We start from the raw sequence: 22,447 nt of genomic DNA on the forward strand, positions 1-22,447 counted from the left end.
AAAGAATTGGAAATTGAGAAGATGACCATCAATTGGGGAATGGCTGAACAAGTTGTAGTACATGAATGCAATGGAATACTGTTGTGCTATAAGAAATGATGAGCAGACAGATGTCAGAAAAACCTGGAAAGACTTGTATGGACTGATGCTGAGTGAAGAGAGCAGAACCAAGAGAACGTTATACACAGCAGCAGTGTGATGACTAATATTGATAGACTTAACCCTTCTTAGCAATGCAAGGATCTAAGACATCTCCAAAGTCCTCATGATGGAAAATGCTATCCATATCCAAAGAATGAACTATGGAGTTTGAATGCAGATCAAAGCATACTATTTACTATTTTTTTCTTCTGTTGTGTTTTATTTCCTCTTTTTGATAGTTCCTCCTTACAACATCCCTAATGTGAAAATATGTTTAATAGGAATGTATATGTATTGCCTATATCAGATTGTGTGCTGTTTTCAGGAGGGAGATGGGGAGGGAGGGGGAGAAAAATTTAAAACTCAAAAGCCTATGGAAGTGATTGTTGATAAATACTACAAGTTGTGTAGAGAGCTGTCAATCTTTTCTTTGTTTCCTTGTAAGTTTTTCTTTGTTCTCTGCTGTGAATTTTGTAGTTTGTTCTTTTTTTTGCTTTTCCTCTCCCCACACCCAAGGCTACAATTAAGTGTGGATGTATTTCTAATTATAGATATATACATGCACATATACATATATACATACATATACAGACATATACTTTCCCTAACAAATTCTACTCTTGGTCTTTGTTTTTATGTTTGTGCAAATCTCTTGTTTCCTATCCCTCCTGACTCCTCTATTTTACTTTTACCCACTACCTTGCACTCCTATTACCTTGCCTACCCCCCTCCAAGGATCGCTCCCCTATCCTCCCATTCCCATAAATCTAAATACCTTTCTATAGCCACCTATAATGTATTCCCTCACTTTCCCCTCTAGAGATCCCTCCCTTATCCTCCTATTCCAATTGATCTAAACACCCTCCTATACCCCCCTTTAAACTATTCCCTCCCCCTCCCCTCTAGAGATCCCTCCCTTGTCTTGCCTCCCATCCCCTTATAGTTTTATTTCTTCTGAATTTAGAAGACTTTTATTATACTCTTCTAGATATATATGTATTATTTCCTCTTCAACCTATCCTTGATGAAAGTAGATTACCAGAACTACCAGCCATCCTCTCCCATCTAATTCCTCTGGATCAATTCTTCTCAAATGTCCATTTTTTTTTCATTCAAGGTTATGCTTAACTTTGCTGGGTGTGATATTTTCAGCCAAAACCCCAGTTCTTTTGCTCTTCAATATGTAGTGTTCCAAGACCTTTAGTGTCTCCACTGCTAAGTCTTATGTGATTCTAATTATGGTACCATCATATTTAAATTGATTTTTCTTGTTACTTTTAATATTTTATTCTTGAGCTGGGGTTTCGGGAATTTGATTATAATATTGTTTTGAGTTTTCCTCATAGAATCTCTTTAAAGTGGTGATCGATTGATTTTGTTTCCATTTCTACTCCCCCTCCCCCCCTCGTTCTAATACTTCATGACAATTTTCTTTATTTCCTGTATTGTTTTATCAAGATTCTTTTTTTGATCATAGCTTTCAGGTAGTCCAATTATTCTTATGTTTTCTCTTCTTGATCTGTCTTCCAGATCAGTTGTTTTTCTTATAATATGTTTCACTTTCTCTTCTATTTTTTCATTCTTCATATTTTGTTTAATTATTTTTCTTTTCATAATCTTCTTGCTTTTCTTGGATTATTCTTTTTTTTTTAGTTTTTCCTCCATCTCTCTCATTTGATTTTTAAAGTCTTTTTTAAATTCTTCTATGAATTTGGGCTGGTGACCATTTGATGTTACTCTTTGGGGTAGAAGAGGGTTTCTTTGTTTCAATATCTTCCTCTGAAGATGAATCCCAGTCTTCTCTATTCCCAAAATAGCTTTCTATGGTTGCAGTCTTTCTCCTTTGCCTGTGTATTTTTTTTTTGTAGTAATAGCTTAATTTTTGTAATCACTTCTAGCCCTGGGGTATGGGGGATGATGCCTCTTGCCCCAGATCTTCAGTTCTCCCCTCCTAGCCTGGAACCAAAGCCAAACCTCTAGCCTCCTGTAAGTGCCCACAGCCAGGAGTATTCTGCCCCACTGCTTCTGCACTCACCAGGCATATACTGGTTCCTTCTTGCCCTGGATGCTTTCTACAGCACAGGTGGGTCTGGTGTTCCTTGTCAGCAGAGGTTCTCTCGATCTTCCCCAGCTCAGACCCCCAACTCCTCTCACTATCCCAGGGGTAAAAGTTCCTGTGGCTGGGGCCAGGAGCCTCCCACACCAGCTGACCCCAGGGCTTGCCTCTTGTTTAAGCAGCTTACAGCTTGTCGTTAACATGGCCCCTAGCCTGGCAGTGTTAAGTCTTCACAGGGACCAAACCTCATCCTAGTATTTTTCTTCTGATGTTCTCAAATTGTCCCAGGGAGACCCCTCTTGTGCCCCTATTCCTATTTATTTTTACCAGCACTTTGTTCACCCTAAGGTGCTATTTTATCTCTTTTGTGGAGGAAAATCTTGAAACCTTGAAATTTTCTGACCTACTTCTCCATCTTCCCAGAATCCTCTCCCTAGAAATATATTTGTACCAGGAGAGTGGAATGGATCTATGTTGGTTTAAGTTAAACATGTTGACTTGCAAATTGGACCAAAGGAAGCTTCAGATTGAACACTGCCTGTTTTGATTCTACTGACCATGTTGTGCTGGCCACACTTTAATTTGAACTTTTCCTATGCCAACTTCAAAGTTTTCTGGGAATTCCAGAGTTTTAAGGAAATTCTCTTTAATTGCTAAATATTTAACTTACTTTAGATCAATGCTTATTCTATGAGATCAAAAATTAAAAAGATAGAGCCCAGTGACACAGATAATAACTTTTTTTTTTAATTAGCACATATTCTTTGCTCTCCATGGCCATTTCCAGAATCTCTTTGAGGTTCAATCCATTTAAATAGATAAGACAGTCCACATAAAAGTCATTCTTCCTTATTTCAAAAAATATCCAGCAGGTGGTTCACAATCTTCCTTACCATGCCTATTACCACTATTAAAATACAATGCTTTGACATACATACTGATGTTCTCTAACATCTTCTAATGCTTTATTACACTTTAACCTCCTAATTCTTCAATCTATCAAATTCCCAAGACCTGCTTCCTCAGCTGCACACTGGGGTGGCTATACTAATAGTTTTCTGCTCAAAGTCTGCAAGACCTAAGACTGAATTGGAATGTGGTGGAGTTTGTTCAAAATGGCTGGGGAGAGGAGATTATTAAATTTTCAGCATGAGCATTTACACCTAAAAGACCAGTAAACTCTACAAATCAGGCCTTTTTTATTGTTTTGTTGATTGTCCAGACTTATAAAAACCATGAGAAAATGTTGGTAATACATATTAAACTCAAAAGTGTGTCGTGGATACCACTTTTTTTTTTTGAGTTGTTGTTCAGTCATGTTTGACTCTTCATGACTCATGGCCTCATTTAAGGTTTTCTTGGTAAAAATACTGAAGTAGTTTGCTATTTCCTTCTCCAGCTGATTTTACAGATGAAGAAAATGAGGCAAACAAGATTTCCCAAGGTCATACAGCTATTAAGTGTCTGAGACCTGAGAGCTGTTTTGTTAAACATTTCCTAGAATGCCACTGGTTTGATTGCTCCTTCAGATGTTTTTTAGCTATGTGACTTAGGGTAAGTCACTTAATCTTTCCAGGCCCTGTTTCCTCATCTGAGAAAAGGGGATAAAAAAGAGTACTTATCTCATAGGGTTGTTATTAAGATCAAATATGTTAATATATGTAAAACATTTTATAAACTGAAAAGCCCTATTTAAATATTAGTATTATTATCATCTCACATCGCATAAAATGTTGGACATCCATGCTCAATAACTCTGAGATTTCATTAGCTGATCATTACATTCTCTCATTACATCTTCCCTTATGACTTACTCCTAAACCTCTTACCTCACTGTGACCTCAGGTCCCTCCATGCTTCATTATTTTTCCAGGTCAGCATCTCTGGTCTGGTTACACTGTCCTTCTTTTCCTAGTCTCAACCTTGTAATTAGCTAACTCAATTCTATATTATACTCTATGTTCCAAATCTTTGCTACTTTTCCTTATTACAACTCACTCCTTGAAAAAATTCAACCCTGAATTGTACCCACCATCTATTTTATTTACTCCTACTTAAAATGTTTTTGAATGAGGCTGAAGAAAATCACACAAACATGTTGAATGAGTCCAGTAGAAATTGATGCTACATGATCATAATTAACCCTCATTGCAGGAAGGCAATCCTTTCCCATCTCTCTAGTTTATTCTCTACAGTGGGTATTTCAAACATTTTACTCTTTTTTAAAACCTTCTGTTACCTACAGCATTATTTCTCACCATCCTCACAGCTGAAGACTTCTTGTATACTTACTGAGAAAGGAGACATCATTCTTAGTGAGTACACTTTTCTATTCTCTTCATCTTATATATGGAGATAGATTGCGCATTGAAATGCATCATCTAATAATCTGGACAATACACATTTTTCATCCATTTTGCTTTTCTTCTGTAGAATATCAGGTGAAACTCTCTTAGGTAGTTTTAATTCTCTTCCCAAAGGTTCTCTGGTGTTCTGGACCATGATACATTCAACACAATGCTATCTGCAAACAGTGAAGGGAAACAGAAGGGAAGGGAACAAGCATTTATATAGTCCTACCATGTGCCAAGCATTGTGCTAAGAACTTTACAAAAACCATGTCATTTATCCCTATTTTTAAACAGAATAGGACTATCTAGAGAATCTCCTCATTTTCTGATGATCTCTTTTAACTTTACATTCTGTGTTTGATCTCTGGCATCATATTGGCAAACACCTTTAGTGAGCCTATTTCTGTGTTTTATGTCATTGTGATACTTGTGATCAAAGACTTATTGAACAGTTTCATCCATTGTTATATGTCTTCAGGAATCTCACAGAGTTTTGATGTATGAATGGTAGACACCTTGTTGGGAAAAACAAACAAACTCAAAGGTGGTATCTTACTCTTCTGAATCAAATACTTTCTTTCAGAATCAACAAATAGACACAATGGCATCTTTCTCTACATCTTTCAGTCCATTGGGAAATCATGATAAGTTTCTGAAAATTGTGAAAACCTGCTTGTTCTTCCCTACTAATTCTCTCACATATATGACATCAATTCATTTACAGATTATTTCTAGATTATTCACATAAAGATTTTCTGTAGAATGGAGAATAAGCAAATAGGTTGATAGTTATTGATACTTTATCAGTTTCTATTTTGGATATTAAGAAAGCCCAATATTTTTTTCACATATTTATTATTTCCCCCCTTCAGATAACTTGAATATAAATACTCATAATCTCATAATTATGCATACCACTCTTATTGCTACTTCTGTCTTTGCTTTCCTCAATGCTATTTTAACCTACGTTAAAAGTATATCTGAGGCTTAGATTCTTAAAATCTAGCCACTGCTCTGATTCTTAGAATCTAGCCAATACCTTACAGATTCTCAGATTCCTCAAGAGTCTGGCTAATATGGTGGATCTTTAATAAACCTCGTCTTTGGCTGAAAGAAGTCTTGGGTAGAATTCTTTCAGGCAGGATCCACATGTCGTGGACTTGGGGTTCCAGCACCTCTAACCTCTATATCTCACCATATGGTTCCCTGCATCTGGAAAAACTGCCTAATACCAAGCTCTTCACCAGCCAAGAATGGAAGGTATGTAAGACTCCCCTTTCTTCCTAATCCCTTTCTTGCCCTGCAATTGGGTAGATTTCCAAGCAGCTAGGAAGGCTTGGCTTAGAAGTGCTTTTTGGGCCTGAACTCTCAGGTCCATTAGGTCAGACAGCTACAAAGCTGTCTCCAACTCAGCCTGATGCTCTCAGGCTCTTGGTCCAGTGATTTTGCTTGATCATGGACCTGGGCACACCTTTGGACTCCCTATCTGGAAGTATAGGTGCAATCCTCTCAATTCTCTCAGCTCTGGGGACTTGGGAAAACTTAAGGTACTTCTTTGGGCTTTTGATTTTTTTGTTTGTTTCCACAGGCTTATTCCCAAATCCTCCTTTAAGGAGGGAGGGACTTCCAGCCCCCATACCTGCAATGGGTCAATCCTCTTCAATTCCCAAAGATTGGCCTTTGGGCTGTCTTTTACAAAATTGGGCAAAATCTAGTTTCTCTAAAGAACTTAGAAAAGGCTGGTGTTCTTTTGCAACATTGTTTGGCCTCAGTATCACCTGGAAATTACAAGGCATGGCCTGTTTTTGGGACATTACAGCAACATACTCTCTCAGAATTAGAACAACATTGTAGCAGAGAAGGAAAATGGGTGGAGATTCCCTACATAATGACTTTTGTAGAACTTTCTCATGACCCCATTCTCAGAAAAGATTATAGGATGCTCTTAGCTAGAGCTGCCCCACAAATGGGGAATGGGGATCAACTAGACTTTTTGGATGACCGTCTTATGGCCCCCAGTGCTAGAGCACACCCCTCTTCCCATCCTCCGTTAATACCACCTACCCAACTCCTATCTCCATCCTATTCTCCCCTTGATGTCCCTGTTTCCCATGCCCCCCCCATTTCCCATACCCCCCCTCCTTCCCTTGGTTTACCTTCCCTTTTCCTCTAGCCCACCTCCATGTATCCTACCCTGCATTTCCTCCCCAGGCCCCTGCTCCCTGCCTTTGGAATTTTTAAGAACAGAGACTTAGTAGCAGCAGAGGAAAGAAAAAGAAGGGAAAGGGCTAGAGACAGAGAACATGCTCAATTCTTGGCTGCTGTCATGGCCAGGAAAAGAGCCAAGGGTGTTCCTAGCAACTCAGAGGCCCACTGGTCCAAGGAATGCCCCTCTACCCCACTCCCTGAGGGAGCTCCCGCAACCGATGCCTCTGAGACCGTGCCCAAGATGTGACCAGGAAGGATTGGATTGGAGGAAGGATTGTCCCCAAGGTTGGAAAAGTGGTGGAGTCACCCCCCAGTACCCTGTCTTCCAGTCTTCTCAAGACTGGGAATGACAGGGAAACCTGGGGCTTGGTAGCACTCCCACTTTCTTCATCACTTTCACTGAACCCTGGGCAAAAACATCGAGGCCAAAGGTAAGGTTACCCACTTTATCATGGCTACTGTCTCTGTTTTAACCAATTACTCTATGGCCCTAAAGGCCAAACTAAGGAATGTCCCCTGACATACACTCTCCCCTGCCTATTTGAGAATCTGTTGTGTGAACACTCCTTCCTTATCATCTCCTCTTGTCCCACCCCCCTTGTTGGGAAGGAACCTGATGGTGAAATTGGGAAGCCAATATTCTCTAGTTAAGCCTCCCATCTCCCTTTTCCCTCTGTTCAACAGACCTTCCCATGTTCCACAGAAGTGTGAGAGAGAGTTGAGCTAATTATTTGGCATCAGGAAATTATGTCAAGCAACTTTTCATAATTTGGTTACCATTGAAATAATTTGGCTATTGTTGGTTATTGTTTTAACATATAAACTTGCCAAAAAGCTTGTTTGGGTTTTGTCTTGCTGAGAATTTGCAAGTATATAGAAATAATTTCTAACGATTGGCTTTTTACACCAGGACAAATTTAAGTTTGAGATGTAAATCCTGGAAAAGTTTTTCCTAAGCTGTGATTAGTGAAAATCACTTTTTGAGGTAAAAGCTGGTGAGATTATTTTGAGTTGTATGATGGATCATAATAATCCACCAATAATCAATAATCCACCATCTGAGAGAAATGCCACAAGCTACTCAGAGAGAATGTGATACTGGTGGTGATGGGGTGCTTGGATGCTTGTGCTTGTACTTGGACCCCAATTTCTCCCTAGTCTTAGAAACACTGTCTCTGACAATTTCTCCCCAGCCCAAGGACCCTGTCCCTAGCAATTACTCATGAGTGGGTCCCAGCAAGACCTTTATCTCTCTCCACGGGGCAGAAACAAACAGCATCTGAAGGAATTATTAGTTTGAACTGGCTTGGCACTGGGTCATAAAGATATCTTACCCATTGGACTATCTATACTACCACCCTACCTCATTATCTACATCCTGGACTCCTCATTATCTGTATTCTAGACCTAAGACATATGTGTACTCCCTACATCTATCTTGTCAAACAAGACATTGACTGGTGGCAGACTGGACAACTCTCAGTTACCCCTGACCACCAGTTAACTTAATGACACAGCAGGCCTAAAATTACACCTCCGTGTGTCCCCCTTTGTGGGCTTTTCCCCATGAACTCTGGGTAAAATGCCTGTGCAGTAGGTACAAGAACTGACCACTCCTTAACCACTCCCTAATCCTGCCCTGAATCACCTAGTTAGCATATTTGACACGTTTTATTATATTTTATCCTATATAAACTTTAACTGTACACCTCTAAGATCATAGGGTTCCTTAGGAATCTTTGCCTGATGTAAAGCGTAACAATAAACTTTTTGCCAACTTGACTTAAAGATTGCTTGCGTTTGTGAATTCATCCCAGACAACCTCATCCTGGGAAGTCAGCATCAGGCAAAGCTGAGAGGACAATTTTAGTCTCAGTCTAAGATGGGCTTCTCCTGGCTCAGTTTCCCCTTATGTTCTTTTGAAAAGGAATATTACCCACCTGGCTGTTCCTGAGTCTTGCTATGAGGTGGATTTGATACTGCATGATTGGAAAACTGAATTATCTGAATCTAAATAGAGCTAAGGATGTTTTATCCTCTCATATTTGGGCCCTAAATCTAGTCCCTGCTTTGTATCTAGACCCTGTATCCTTTTTTTGTCAGATTTGTGTCTTCCAGACTACAGGCCATTCACTTAACAGTTGATAGCAAACAGCAGGTACCAGCCAATGTTCCCCCATTATTCCCCGGATGCAGACTGTGCTCAGTTCCAGTCAACCTCCTCTTTGGGACCCCCTCTAGGCAGGGACAGCTCTATGCCCCTTGCCAGCAGGAAGTAGTTTCAGAAGCCAAGACCTTCACCCCTTACCCTAAAAGAATTTGGGTCCCATTTGTTTGAGGGGAGAATGACGAGGAGAGGAGCTAGACCCCAAAAAGGAAAAACCCTGGACTTTGCCACATGGCCAGATCTCTGGCATTGGCCTGAGACTATAATAACATCAACTGGCCTTTCATTGTAGCTACACCCAATTTCCCAATTCTGTTACCCTTAACCTAGTCTAGCCTTCCATTGTCTTACCTCCCTATGGCCCCTGGCCATTTCTCACCCTTAATCCTTGCTAGGCTCCATTCTCCCTTGGCCTTTGTGGTCCAGGTCCCTGGAATTCTATTACCTCATAGACTACTTGGCCACTCCTAGATCCCTCCCAAAGTCTTTCTGTATATAAGAAAAATCTTGTCTCCATTAAGGTGCTCAGATTCTTACAATTTAGCCAATAGCTCACTAATGTTCAGACACCTTAAGAGTCTGCCCAATATGACAGACATTCTAGTAAACCTTATCTTTGGCTGAAAAAAAAAGTATATCTGAGATTATGATGTTAGATTCCAAATGTGGTGATTCCATTGTCTTTGGTGGTACAATTTATTTGTTACAGTAATGTGACATGTGTGTTTGTGATTCCCACTCCTCCTCACAACTTACTTAATATAATTGTAAGATTTAGCAACAGATGAGATTTCAAAATGCTAACATGGTGGTAGAATACATTTCAGTCATGGCTTTATAAGTTAGAAAGATGTTCCTTATGTGAATTGGAAAGGGCAATAGGATTGGCTAGTAGAAAGCTGGCCTTGTCTCTGAATATTATAAAAAGGCTAAGTTTCTAGATCTGAAGGTAAATCCAAGATTGAGTTAGAAGTGGTGAGAAAACCTGATCACTGAGCTAGAATTGCTCTTGAGTGAGAAGACAAAATTTCTATTCTTCCATTGCCCAAATTGCTTTGAAGAGGATCTCCTTGACCAGTACAAGACACTGTATTCAACAGAGATTAAAAATATATTCTAGTAAGATATGATTACAGAAATGCAGTCAAATCAGGGAGTAAAATCGTTTGAAGAACATGATTTCTGGGAACAGAAAAGAGGGCAAGCTATGAACTTGAGAGAGATCCAGTATTGGCAATTGAGATTTGGGCCGCACAGAGGACTATAAAAAGTAATAAGAATGTATAAGTCCTAAAGTTCAAGAATTGTGAATCACCTTAGCTCACTTGTTCCTTATAGATGTAATCAATGTAATCTAAGTTTGAGTCCTCTGTTTCCAAAGACATTTTTTGTGGGATTTTGTATCTCAAGTTTATGAGGTGGGAGATGTTGTGTGGCTACTGTTTTTACTTTGCAATTTTAGTAAATGCCTGTGTTAAAACAGAGTTGTGCCTACATGCTGCACACTCAGGCAGCAGCGACCGGCTTTTGTAGCCCACTCTACGAAAAACCAGCTAAGCCGCCCTCCTCCTCCCCCGGACTTGAGCCACGGCACAAGATCCATGTTCTTCTACTCTTTCTTCAAGTCACCTGTGGGAAAAGATGTGGTCATGGAACTCCAGAATGACTTGAGATCTATGGGACCCTGAGCTCTGTGAACTAGTATCTCAACATTAAACTGTTATCAGCATTACTGACCCAGAGAAATACCCTCACATGCTCTCTGTGAAGAACTGTTTTATTCGAGGCTCTGTAGACAGATATATGTAGCTGCCAGCGGATGAAGTTATACACAGCTACTACAGGACACAGATCGATAAGTGGCTATGCAGCAGAAATAGTAACGATTGTCACGACTACCTGTGTGACATTTACTCTCCAACACCTCCCCCCTGCCCCCAGCTCAGGATTCTTTTTAAAGTGAAGGGTTTTTTTTGTTTGTTTGTTTTTTGGAGGGGCAGGAGAAATAACAGAATGGTTGCTAAAAGTGATAGTGCAGGGGAGAAGTTATCCCCTGTAGTGACAGGAAAGATAGATGGGGGTGAGGGGGAGGTTGCACAAAGCATTCATCTTTCCTCTTCCCAAATTCTTCCTTTCTTTCTCCTTGCTGGAAAGATGAAAAGTGGGTGAAAGGTAATGGGACTGTCTCCCCAGGATAGAGTTCTGTCTCAAATTGGGCAGTAAAAAGAACCCATCCCCCATCGGGAATAAAGTTAGAGCCTTGGGGGGGGAGCAGAGAAGATAGTTGTGTCTTCTATCTCACTGTAAATAGGAAACACAGCACTGAGAGGTAGGAGTATAGATCCATAGTATTTTGACTAGAACTAAAGTGAGCAAGTTATCTCTGGGGACCAGACCTATGAGTGAAATTGTAAAGTAAGCGAGTAGAACAGAAGGAGTGCTACATTAATCTTTAGAAACCTTTTTTTTCTTTTTTTATTCTACTTGCTGTTATCCTTCCATTTTTATCCTTACCAACCCTCGAGAAAGCTTTGTTTAGGTGGATCTATTGCCAAGATATCTTTAAAGTGGTTTTATTGTCCCCTTTCTCTTTCTGCTTTAAGAGAACATACTATGGAAGATGGCATTGTAAAATGGGAAACACTGGGCTCTCCAAAATTCTCCCATAAACACAATAAAATAGATTAAGTAATTTGCCAGGGTTTACAGCTAGTATGTGTCTGAGACAGGATTTGAACTCAAGTCTTCATGACTCTAAGATCAACACTTTATCCATTGCACCACCTGACACACCCCACTTGCCTTTCTCCTTCTCCCCTCCCCCTATTTCTATATCTGTCGGTCTCTCTGTCTCTGTCTCTCCCCTCTCTCTTTCCCCTCTCTCTGTCTCTGTCTCTCTCTTCTCTCTCTCTTTCAATCTCTCTCTCTCTCCTCTCTCTCCTTCTCTCTCTATATATACATGTAATTTTTTACTAATTCATGTACCCATATATAACCACTGTATTAAATATATGTGTAAAGTATACAAAGTATATATAGGCTTCCTTCCAGACTCAGTTCAGATCTCTCTTTTGCAGGAGGCCTTTGCCCACATCCCCAATTACTAATGCTTTTCCTCTGAGATAACCTCCTATCTAATCTTTATATATTTTATATTTATTTGGTTATTTACATGTTTCTTTTTGTTTATAATGAGTTCTTTGAGGATGGTGACTATGTTTTTTGCCTTCACTCATATCCCTAACACAGCACAATGCCTGATTAATAAAGTAAGTGCTTCATAAATACTTATGGTTTAACAAGGTATAGGGTGATGGTAGCAATTACATGCGGAGAAAGAGAATATCATTATCTTGAAGGGGTTAGAGGAAGAGCTTAGAAAAGGGAACATAGAGGAGAAAGCTATTGGTTTGAGTCTTGAAGGAGGATAATGATTTGAAACCAAAGAAGAAAAAGGACCTTTTTTAAGGCTTGGGGGACAACTTGAGTTGGAGGTGACAGATGATGCGCTGAGTTAGAGAAAGAGCTAATAACAGTCCAATAGTTCAGAATATTAACTTATTGCTACTATTAAGCTAAATCTTTAATTATAGTGGTTCCCCTGTCACTCTACTTAGGAGGTAATGGACTTAAAGTGTAGAATGACACATACTTTTTTGACAAACCTTATGTGAAAATTTGGTTTGCATATTTGTTACGAGGGTTTGTTTTGTTTTATTTTCCTTCTGTAGGATGGGGATGAGAGTAAGAGAGAACAAAAGCTCATTGACTGAAAAATATTTAATTTTAAAAACATCTCATTTATTTCTCTGTTGTAAACTGTTCACCTTACAGAAGACTAGTTTTAAATTCCCAATCATAATTCAAGTACAAGCCCCACCACACACATACTACTTTCCACAAGAGTGGTTTAAAATCAACTGAAATATAACCATAGATGGCATTGTGACATTTTTATCATGACAGTATATCTTTTTATTCATGAGTATACTATTAAACATCATCATCATTATCATCATCACACTTTACAATTACTATCTTATTTTATTCTCATACCAACTCTGTGAGGTAGGTGATATCATCTCAATTTTATAGATGAGGAAACTGAAGTGGGAAAAGGTTAAGTTACTTGTCCAAGTTCACATAGCTGGTAAGTCTCAAGAGCTGAATTAGGTATTCCTGACTCCAGATCTAGTGCTTATCCATTGGACCACCTTGTTGCATGCAGCTCTAATGTAACTCGTATGTATTTTGTACGTACTTACATAAGTATTTATGATCTCTACCATTAGAATTTGAGCTTCTTAAGGACAGAGACTGTTTCAGATTTGTATTTATACCCCCAGCAACTAGCATAGTTCCTGGACTTTCTAGCTTCTTGATTGACTGACTCAGTTTCCCTCTTCCAACATTATATGTTCAAGATTGCCTCCCTGCTGCCAATAGACCTCTCATGTATAATAACAGAGTCTTTCATAAGTTAATCCAGGAAGCAATTATCCATTTCCCAGTTTAATTTTCTTTGGGACATTCTGCCTGAGAGTATTTTTTTTCATTTCAGCATAAACATGTTTAAATGTATAAAACAAGTAAAACTGCTTTTAGACATATATAATAGTAATTTCCTTACAAGTTTTCATATTATTCTTCATTTGTCATTGAAGCAAATCAGTATGACTTTTTTACATCCACAATAACTTTAAGGCTTGTTTTTAAAATTGAATATTTAGTTCCCCTTGCCATGGAGAAACAGTAGAACTGTTTTTTTTTTCCTTTATAGCTTATTTCAATTAGACAAATTGGGTAGGTAAAGAAAGAGGAACATATATCTTGAGAAAGAACAGAAGAATTTACAAGTGAAAAACTACTGGGGGGAGGGGGAAATCACAATTTCCTAATTTCTTAAGGACCACTATTTGCAGAACAGATTTTCATAGAAATACTAAAGCTCATTTTTGCTAATGTGAAATTTGTACATTGGGATGATTTTTCACAGAATTATTTTAGGTTTTGTGAAGTAGACATAAGAACATGAATCATGAGTGATAGAGAAAAAATAGCCACCATAAAACATAAGTGGTTGATAAATTAGATATAGCAATCTAAACTGTTTAAGCTAAACTTCCATCTGTCCTTATAGATTTTCCTTAAAGAGAGCGTATTTGTTGGTCACATGAGGAGAGTGGGGATCATATAAATGTTGTAGCTAGATTGTCGTTATTCATTTAATAAAATATGCCCACATACAAATTAAGTCATTGCTCACACAAAGGCTTCAAAATCTCCAAAGGAATTTCAGAAAAAAAATATTTTTTCTGGTACAGATGTGCCTTCATTAAATTCACATAACAAAAAACGCATTATTGAAATGAATCACCATCTTTTTTGTTTCCTGAATGTCGCTATCTGATTAGAAAAATAAGTTTAAACCCTCATTTCATGACTTTGGCAGGGTGTTTCCAGTTACTTCCCAAGGGACATCATTGTAGAATTTCAATTTAGTTAAAACAAAGCATATGGCATTAGAGAACTTACATGAGGAATGGAGTTTCTCATTCAATGTACCAGACACTAGATTTAAAAAAAGTCATTCATCTTTTCAGGATAAAACTTCAAACTCTTTTTAGGAAAAAGTGTGTAGTTCCCCAGTCAAGCTCTGAGATGATTTGGTAACTACTTCCTAAAATAGAAAGGTAAAGTCACAAGCTATCACCTGCAGATGCCACCTGTGCCACTGCCACTTTGAATATATTCCCCTCTCTCCCTCTTTATGTGATGGCTAACAATATCACATAACCTTATAACATTACAAGGTCTTGGGTTTATCTAGATATACAAGAACAGAACTCTTTGCAATTAGGCCATGTCATCAGGCTAGCTTAAGAAGACAGAAAGCATAGTAAAGATCAAGGCATTAAGACACTTCTACAGTAGTTACTGAATACGGAGGACTATTGTTTGTCACTCAGACAGGACTTTAAGATTATCGATCTTTAAAATGAATACTTTCTTAACTGAGTATGTGTCAGCCTTCAGCCAGACTGAAAAAAAGCGTCAGAATTAGTCAGTCCTAACTGACAAATGAGCTGTCCCCCCAGTCCCTTCAGATATTTCATTAACTTTCTGAGAAAGAAACAATTTTGATTTGGGGAAGTATTTAAATGGCATATTTCTATCAATAAATGATTTCATAAGTGGAGGAATGATTAGCAATTATTCCCCTTGAGGGGCAACTTTTACTTTCATTGCTCAGAGGCACTGTCTATTCTTTCTAGCAAGGATGACAATATGTCCATTAACTCATCAATTCTTATGGTAATAAGTCAATTGAGACAAGGTCTCATTAAGACAATTCTTCCCTAGTTTTGCTTCCTTCAGATTCTTACTTATGTTTTATTTGGAAGGGATAGCTTTGGCTTTGTATTAACTGGTTGTAATTCCCCATGAATTGCTCTCTGTAGGGAATAATTTGTGCATTTCAAATCACCACAAGCAATTGCAATGGCAGCCAGGTACAGTGGACAAAAAAGAAAATAATTAAAATTAAAATTTAATCTAATTCATTTGGAGCAATTTAACTTGCTGTTCCACGGAGAAAGCAGCAACTGTAAAAGTTTCTACAAGTGACTGTTATCAAACATATTTAGTTAGGTAATTATAAAACTCCCACCCACAGTGGTAGTAGTGGTATCTACATCTGATAGTAGTTTTCAGATATCAACAATATAGGATCCTTTTCAACTCCTGTGAACATGATTTTCATCAATCCCCTCTGCACGAGAGACACAAATGGAAAGTTTTTGTTTCAAAATGATCCTTGCTGGCACTATAAACAGAAATGAACATATTGGGCTTGTTCTTGAGGTATATGTTAACTACCATTGACTTTATTAACAATTATGACCAGGGAAAGCTGTGAGTATGAATCAAAAAATACTAAAATGACAGAGTTCATGGTTAAAGCTGCCACTGTCCATGAGTTCTTGATGTTTTATATTTTTACACATAAAAATAAAAATTTAATAATGTTAACATAAGCTCTCATTCTGCTGTTTTTAAAGTTCTTTAATTTCCTAATGGACAGATCTTACGATGTCATTTCTCTAAGCAAAAATGTCTAATGATTCACATTGCCTCCTCATTCAATCATTCTTTCATTCATTCATTTATTCAAGAGTTTATCAAATACTTTGGCTTGATGCTGGGGCCATTACACAGTTTAGGTAAGTTTCATTCACTTACCTTATAGAGCTTAATGACTCAGAATGGGTTAAGTCATAAACAGAGTTAATGATAATATTTTACATTAAGAGAATAGGAGAAGACACTGAAAAAAAAGTGTTCTATGAGGGCTAAAGGAGAATGTTGTTACCATTCAGGAGAATGAGGCTAGTTAGTAGGGTTTAAAAGATACATGGGAATTTAACAGGCAAGGTGAATGTGGAATGAGGAGTGGGGCATTCCCAATATAGAGACAGCATGATAAATGACATGGAAGAGGTAGTGGACATGTAATTTTGGTGGGGGGGGAGAGAGAATAGAAAAGTGTGGCTTGAGCATGGGCTACATTCATAGGGGCATATCAAGGTGCAGTATGAAATCAGATTATGGAAGTCCTTTAAAAATGTACATAATTTATAGCCTCTAATATGAAGCCATCATATTCTTTGTCTAATCTATTTTTTTCAAGTTTATCACATACTACTCCTTTACATTTTCTCTGGTACCACCAAACTGGAAACTCCATAATCCTCCAGCTTTCTGCTCTGTACTTTCTTGCCTTTTTGCCTTTATTCATGTAACAAAACAAAACAAAAACCAAAAAAAAAATTATGCCTGCTCCCCAAAGCTTCACTAGTCCTTAATTCCTAAATCCTACCACCCTCAAGAAAAATGGCCCTACCTCCTTCAGGAAAATTGATCCAATCACTCTAGCAGAAAGTTGTCTGCTTCACATATGGATGTCTCATGCTATCTTATTCATAGTTCTTTTTTTTTTTTTTACAAAATTTTAGGTTTGTATTAGGTTTTCTTGTTTTTACTACCCTTTTCCATTTTCTACTGTTGGCTTCTTCAGGAAAAGGACCATGTCTTATTCATTTTTATGTCTTCCACATCTCTCAGCTCAGTGTTTTGCCTGTATGCCAACTATTCATCTGAAATCATGCAACCTGTGACTCTGAACCTTGGTCTTTAATCTAGTGGACTTGCTTCCAGTCCACAAATATCTTTAACTCTAACTCTACTTCCCTATCCCAGAGCGCAGTGACCCAGCTCTGGGAGCCAGCTCAAAGACTAATAATACCACATACAAGGGAAAGATGAGAGGGAAAAGACTCTTTTTTGTGGCACATGAATTACCTTTCCAATGTATAAAAATAAAACTAGAGACTCTGGGATCTGCATTATGCTTTAGTTTAGTGAGCCCACCTGTTTTCAGCTTTGCTTATAGAGGAAAAAACAATGGAGGTTTGCCAATTGATGTGCCATGCAATAAAATTGGAAATTCACTGAGAACCCCTTTGGAATATTTGATAGTAAAGTAAATGGCTGTGGCAGCTGCAGAGCTATCCATGTCACATTTCCCCAGAATGTTTTACAAATTGTAAATTGGAACCTCACAAAATTTAACTTTTACAGAACAGTCCTTTTTATTGAAGCAGATGATGACTTCTTTAAGATTGTTAAAGACAAATAATTGACTTGTGAATTCAGTAATTGTAAGCCAATTTTTTTTTACTTGGTAAATGGATAATGATTAAATGAGTATGATAATCAATTGCCAAAGGATGGAACTCTAGGAAGACAAGAAATCATGCTCAGTACTCAAAAAAGTATACTAATATGGTAAACATTCAAGAACAGAAAAAATATCTAGGTAGTAGGAAGATATTCTAATGATAAGCCAATATGTAATTGACATGATATACCCTCTTCACTTTCCCGTTGTTTTAATAAAATGCTGAATTCTACACTAGCAACATTGTATTAACATGCTTGGATATAAGAGATTATTAATAACCACAACTATTTTTTATAAAGTCCATCATTGAAATGATGTCCATTAATCGTGGACAAATGAATAAATTGTACCACTAAATGTGAACTCATAAATTGCATGGCCAGGCTCAACAATCACTACTGCCCCTAAGCAGATCAGAAGCCAACGATCTAATTAATAAGCCAATATATTAAGTATAACCTTGTCAATGAAGATATGTGATGATGTTTTATCTTTGACCTTTGGCTAGTTGATGGACTTTAGTACCAACATATACATTAATATCTCAATGTTTCATATATGAACAGTCAAATTCTCTCCCTCTTTGATCTTTAATGGGGAAAAGTGTCCATGTTCATGATCCTGACAAAGGAGTAAGGATCTCTTAGAAGCATTAATGATGAGGACTGTTGAAAGAAGAAGAAGAAGGAAGAGAAGAGGAAGAATAAGAGGAAAAAGAACAAGAACAAGAAGAGGAAGAACAACAACAAGAACAAGAAGAGAAGGAAGAGGAATGATGAATGATTATTGGCCAGCAAATGAAAGTAATGGTGTATATTTGGGGTTGTACCTGAAATGTTCTACTTGTGCTTTGTTGAGTGCAGTGGGCTATGTGCTCATGGAACATTGTTAGATGATATTCTAGACTTTTCTCATAGAAGAAATAAGTTCAAACGGGATTTCAAAAGAATGGGGAGCTAGTTTTCAAGTGTGTAAGCCAGGTTGCACTTCAGAAGGTAAAATGAAATATTGTCATCCATATAATGGAATTAGACTGTGTAGATATGTAATATACATTGTAAAAGCCAGGACACTATCCTCTTAACTTTATTGGCTTAACTGTCATTTGCGAAGAGACAGCAACTAATGTTTTTGACGATAATTCAGAAGCAAAGAAAATTCTTGATTTCAGTCTCTCCTGTTTGGTTCAGATTGGCCAGATTGACTGACTTGCTTGTTTGATGAATTTGAATTAAATTATTCCCATCATCCTAGTTCACTTTAGTGAACTACTAGTTATACAGATCTGGCCAAATGAACAGAAACCATGGTACAAAATGGAAATAGAAAGGCAATAGTTAGTGTTTGCAAAGATTCATGTCTGGTACTAAGCCCCTAGTACATATGACATTATTCCTTCTCCACACTCCCTTCTCATGATCCACCCTGTAGAAGAAAAGTCTAATATAGCTTTGTATAATTTTCATGTATACCCGAAAAAATTTTCATGTGTAATGATTTTCCAAACTACAATTTAAGTTATCCAGCAGTATAAATTACTCATTTAGAAAACAGACATGTTTTGTAAAGTAGCAATAATGTCAGGATTAGATCAGTATAAAACATATTCAGCAAATAAAATTTTAAAAAGACATCTGTTATATAAACAGAGTTGAAGTCCTTATTTACAACTTTGTAGCCATTGCATAACTTCTGCTGATTATGAAGCAGATTTTGAAAATTATGTGTAATGTACAGGATGACTATTCCTATGAATATAAATTTCATTTACTGCTTTAAAATGTCAAGAGAGGCTGTATTATTAATTCTTTTCATTAATTTTCAGTATTGATATTAAAAAAAAAACTCCTGGTAAAATAAATTGATTTCAGTTACTATCTGAGCCAACCATAAGGAAACTGATGAAGGTAGAAGAGTTTACCTTAGAATCTCTATCACCATTATAAACATCTCTCTCATGTATCTCTCTACACATCACTTGTTCTTAGCTAGGTGTTAGTTAATTCACATGAGATATTATTGTTCAACTCTTAACTGACATTAAGAATCAAACTTATTTTTATCTTGTAGACTCTTGGAAACTGAAAAGGAATCAATATTCAAATCAATATGTGATAAGACATTAGTCACTGTGACCCTGTAATACGCAGCACTCACCATGCCAAGGACACCTTAAGCTATCTAGACACCAGGCAAAAAGGAGTGGGAAGCAATGAATAAGATTTTTTTTTAATATAATGGTCAGGAAATTTTGGTTTTAGTTAGATCTTATCATTATGTAACAAAACTTGGCTGGAACTTAGCTGAGCAAATCAATGCTAATTGGGAATTAATCATGTTTAAGCAGATAGGAAAATCCTGAAAAAAAGGTATAGGAGAAAGGGCTGAACAGGCTGAATTTAAAGCTTTACTCCAGGAGGCTTTGTATATCTAGAAGCCAAAAGATCATGGTGGACAGGAAATTTGCGAGCACAATTAGAAAGGGACATGAAAAAGAACTATAGTTCCCCTTGAAATTTAGCACATTTGAAAGAATTGGTCCTTTGACTCTTAGGATAGTGTTATAATTGTCTTCCTGCTTCAAGTATTTTCAAACTATGTGTCTATTAACTTTAGGCATGAATCTATGCTGTGGAGATGATGAAGAGTTTCACAGCAGGAAGGAAGAAATAGCTGATGAAGGAAGCTGGGATGAAAATGCAAGGGAGCAAGGGAGTGAGAATCAAAACTGGTTTAAAGAGGTTGACAAGTGTAAAATCCTGAGAAAAATAAGAAAAGAAGGGTGAACAACTAAACTGCAGGAAATATACTACAGGAGAATTATAGTTCTCCTAATAGAGGATCAAATTGAACCTTTAGCAGGAGAGGCATCAGTATCTAATAGAGAAATAAAGTTAATGCAAAAGTATAAGGAAACATTATTAGTCCCAACAGAAAGAGGGTACTTTTTGTGGTACTTTTTGGGCCCTTTTGGGTGTGTAGTAAAAGTATAACCATAGAAATCTGGATTAGCAGGCCACAATTGCGTAAAGCAAGTAAAGAATGGATAGGCTCATGCTTGGGACACATATTACAATATGAACATTTGAAAGACTGTAAACAATTGCAAAAGACAAAAACAATCTTTGAAAGGCAAACAGAAATAGAGTGGTGGATTAGTGGAACAAAATGGATGCACAGTACACAGTGGTAAATGACCATAGTAATCTAGTGTTTGATACACCTAAAGTTTCTGGGATAAGAACTCACTATTTAACAAAAACTGCTGGGAAAACTGGAAAATAGTGTGGTAGAAACTAGGTATAGACCAACATATTTTTTCCTTTTTGTTTTTAAATTAATTTATTAATTTTTCGTATTCAACATTCACTTCCACAGGATTTTGAGTCCCAATTTTTCTCACCATCTCCCCCCACTCCCCACCCCAAGATGGCATGCATTCTGAATACCCCTTCCCCTAATCTGCCCTCTCTTTTAACACCCCACCTTCTCTTATCCCTTTCCCCTTCTATTTTCCTGTAGGCAGGATAGATTTCTATACCCATTGCCTGTATATCTTATTTCCCAGTTGCATGTAAAAATGATTTTTAATATTCATTTTTAAAACTTTGAGTTCCAAATTCTCTCCCTTTCTTACTCCTCACCCACCCACATTGAGAAGGCAAGCAATTCGATATAGGTTATACATGTGTAGTCATGCAAAACACTCCCATAATAGTCATGTGAAAGACTATATATCCCTCCATCCTATTCCATCCTATTTATTCTATTCTCTCCTTTGACCCTGTCCCACCTCAAAAGTGTTTGCTTCTTATTACCCCCTCCTCCAATATGCCTTCCCTTCTATCATCCCTCCTCTCCTATCCCTTTTTCCCCTATTTTCCTGTAGGGTAAGATAGATTTCTGTAACCAAATGAGTGTGTATGTTATTCCTTCCTTAAGCCAAGTCTGATGAGAATAAAATTCACTCATTCCCTCTCACTTCCTCCCTCTTCTCCTCTACTGTAAAAGCTTTTTCTTGCCCCTTTCATGTGAGATAATTTACCCCATTCTACCTCTCCCTTTCTCCTTCTTTCACTGCAATTCTCTCTCACCCCTTAATTTTATTTTTAGATGTCATCCCTTCATATTCAATTCACCCTGTGCCTATATATATATTCCCTCCAACTACCCTAATACTGAGAAAGTTCTCATGAGTTACAAATATTATATTTCCATGTAGGAATGTGAACATTTCAACTTTAATATCTCTTAGGATTTCTCTTTCCTGTTTACCTCTTCATGCTTCTCTTGAGTCTTGTATTAGAAAGTCAAATTTTCTATTCAACTCTGGTCTTTTCATTAAGAATGTTTGAAAGTCCCCTATTACATTGAATGTCCATTTTTCCCTCCTGTAGGACTATACTCAGTTTTGCTGAGTATGTGATTCTTGGTTAATAATCCTAGCTCCTTTGACCTCTGGAATATCATATTCCAAACCCCCTGATCCCTTAATGTAGAAGATGCTAAGTCTTGTTTTATCCTGATTATGTTTCCACAATACTTGAATTGTTTCTTTCTGGTTGCTTACACTATTTTCTCCTTGACCTAGGAACTCTAGAATTTTGCTATAATATTCCTAGGAGTTTTCCTTTTGGAATCTCTTTTAGGAGGTGATCAGTAGATTCTTTCAACTTTTTTTTTACCTTCTGGTTCTAGAATATCAGGGCAGTTTTCCTTCATAATTAATTAAAAGATGATATCTAGGCTCTTTTTGTGATCACGGCTTTCAGGTTGTACAA

General features: G+C 37.4%; 1 pseudogene; it reads left to right on the forward strand.

Annotated features, from left to right (window-relative positions):
• Positions 1-10,524: 10,524 nt before the first annotated feature.
• On the forward strand, positions 10,525-10,803 carry LOC114045658 (annotated as a pseudogene).
• The last annotated feature ends 11,644 nt before the right edge of the window (positions 10,804-22,447 follow it).

This window comes from Vombatus ursinus, unplaced genomic scaffold, assembly GCF_900497805.2.
Source record: "Vombatus ursinus unplaced genomic scaffold, bare-nosed wombat genome assembly UNPS02014779.1, whole genome shotgun sequence".
NCBI lineage: Eukaryota > Metazoa > Chordata > Mammalia > Diprotodontia > Vombatidae > Vombatus > Vombatus ursinus.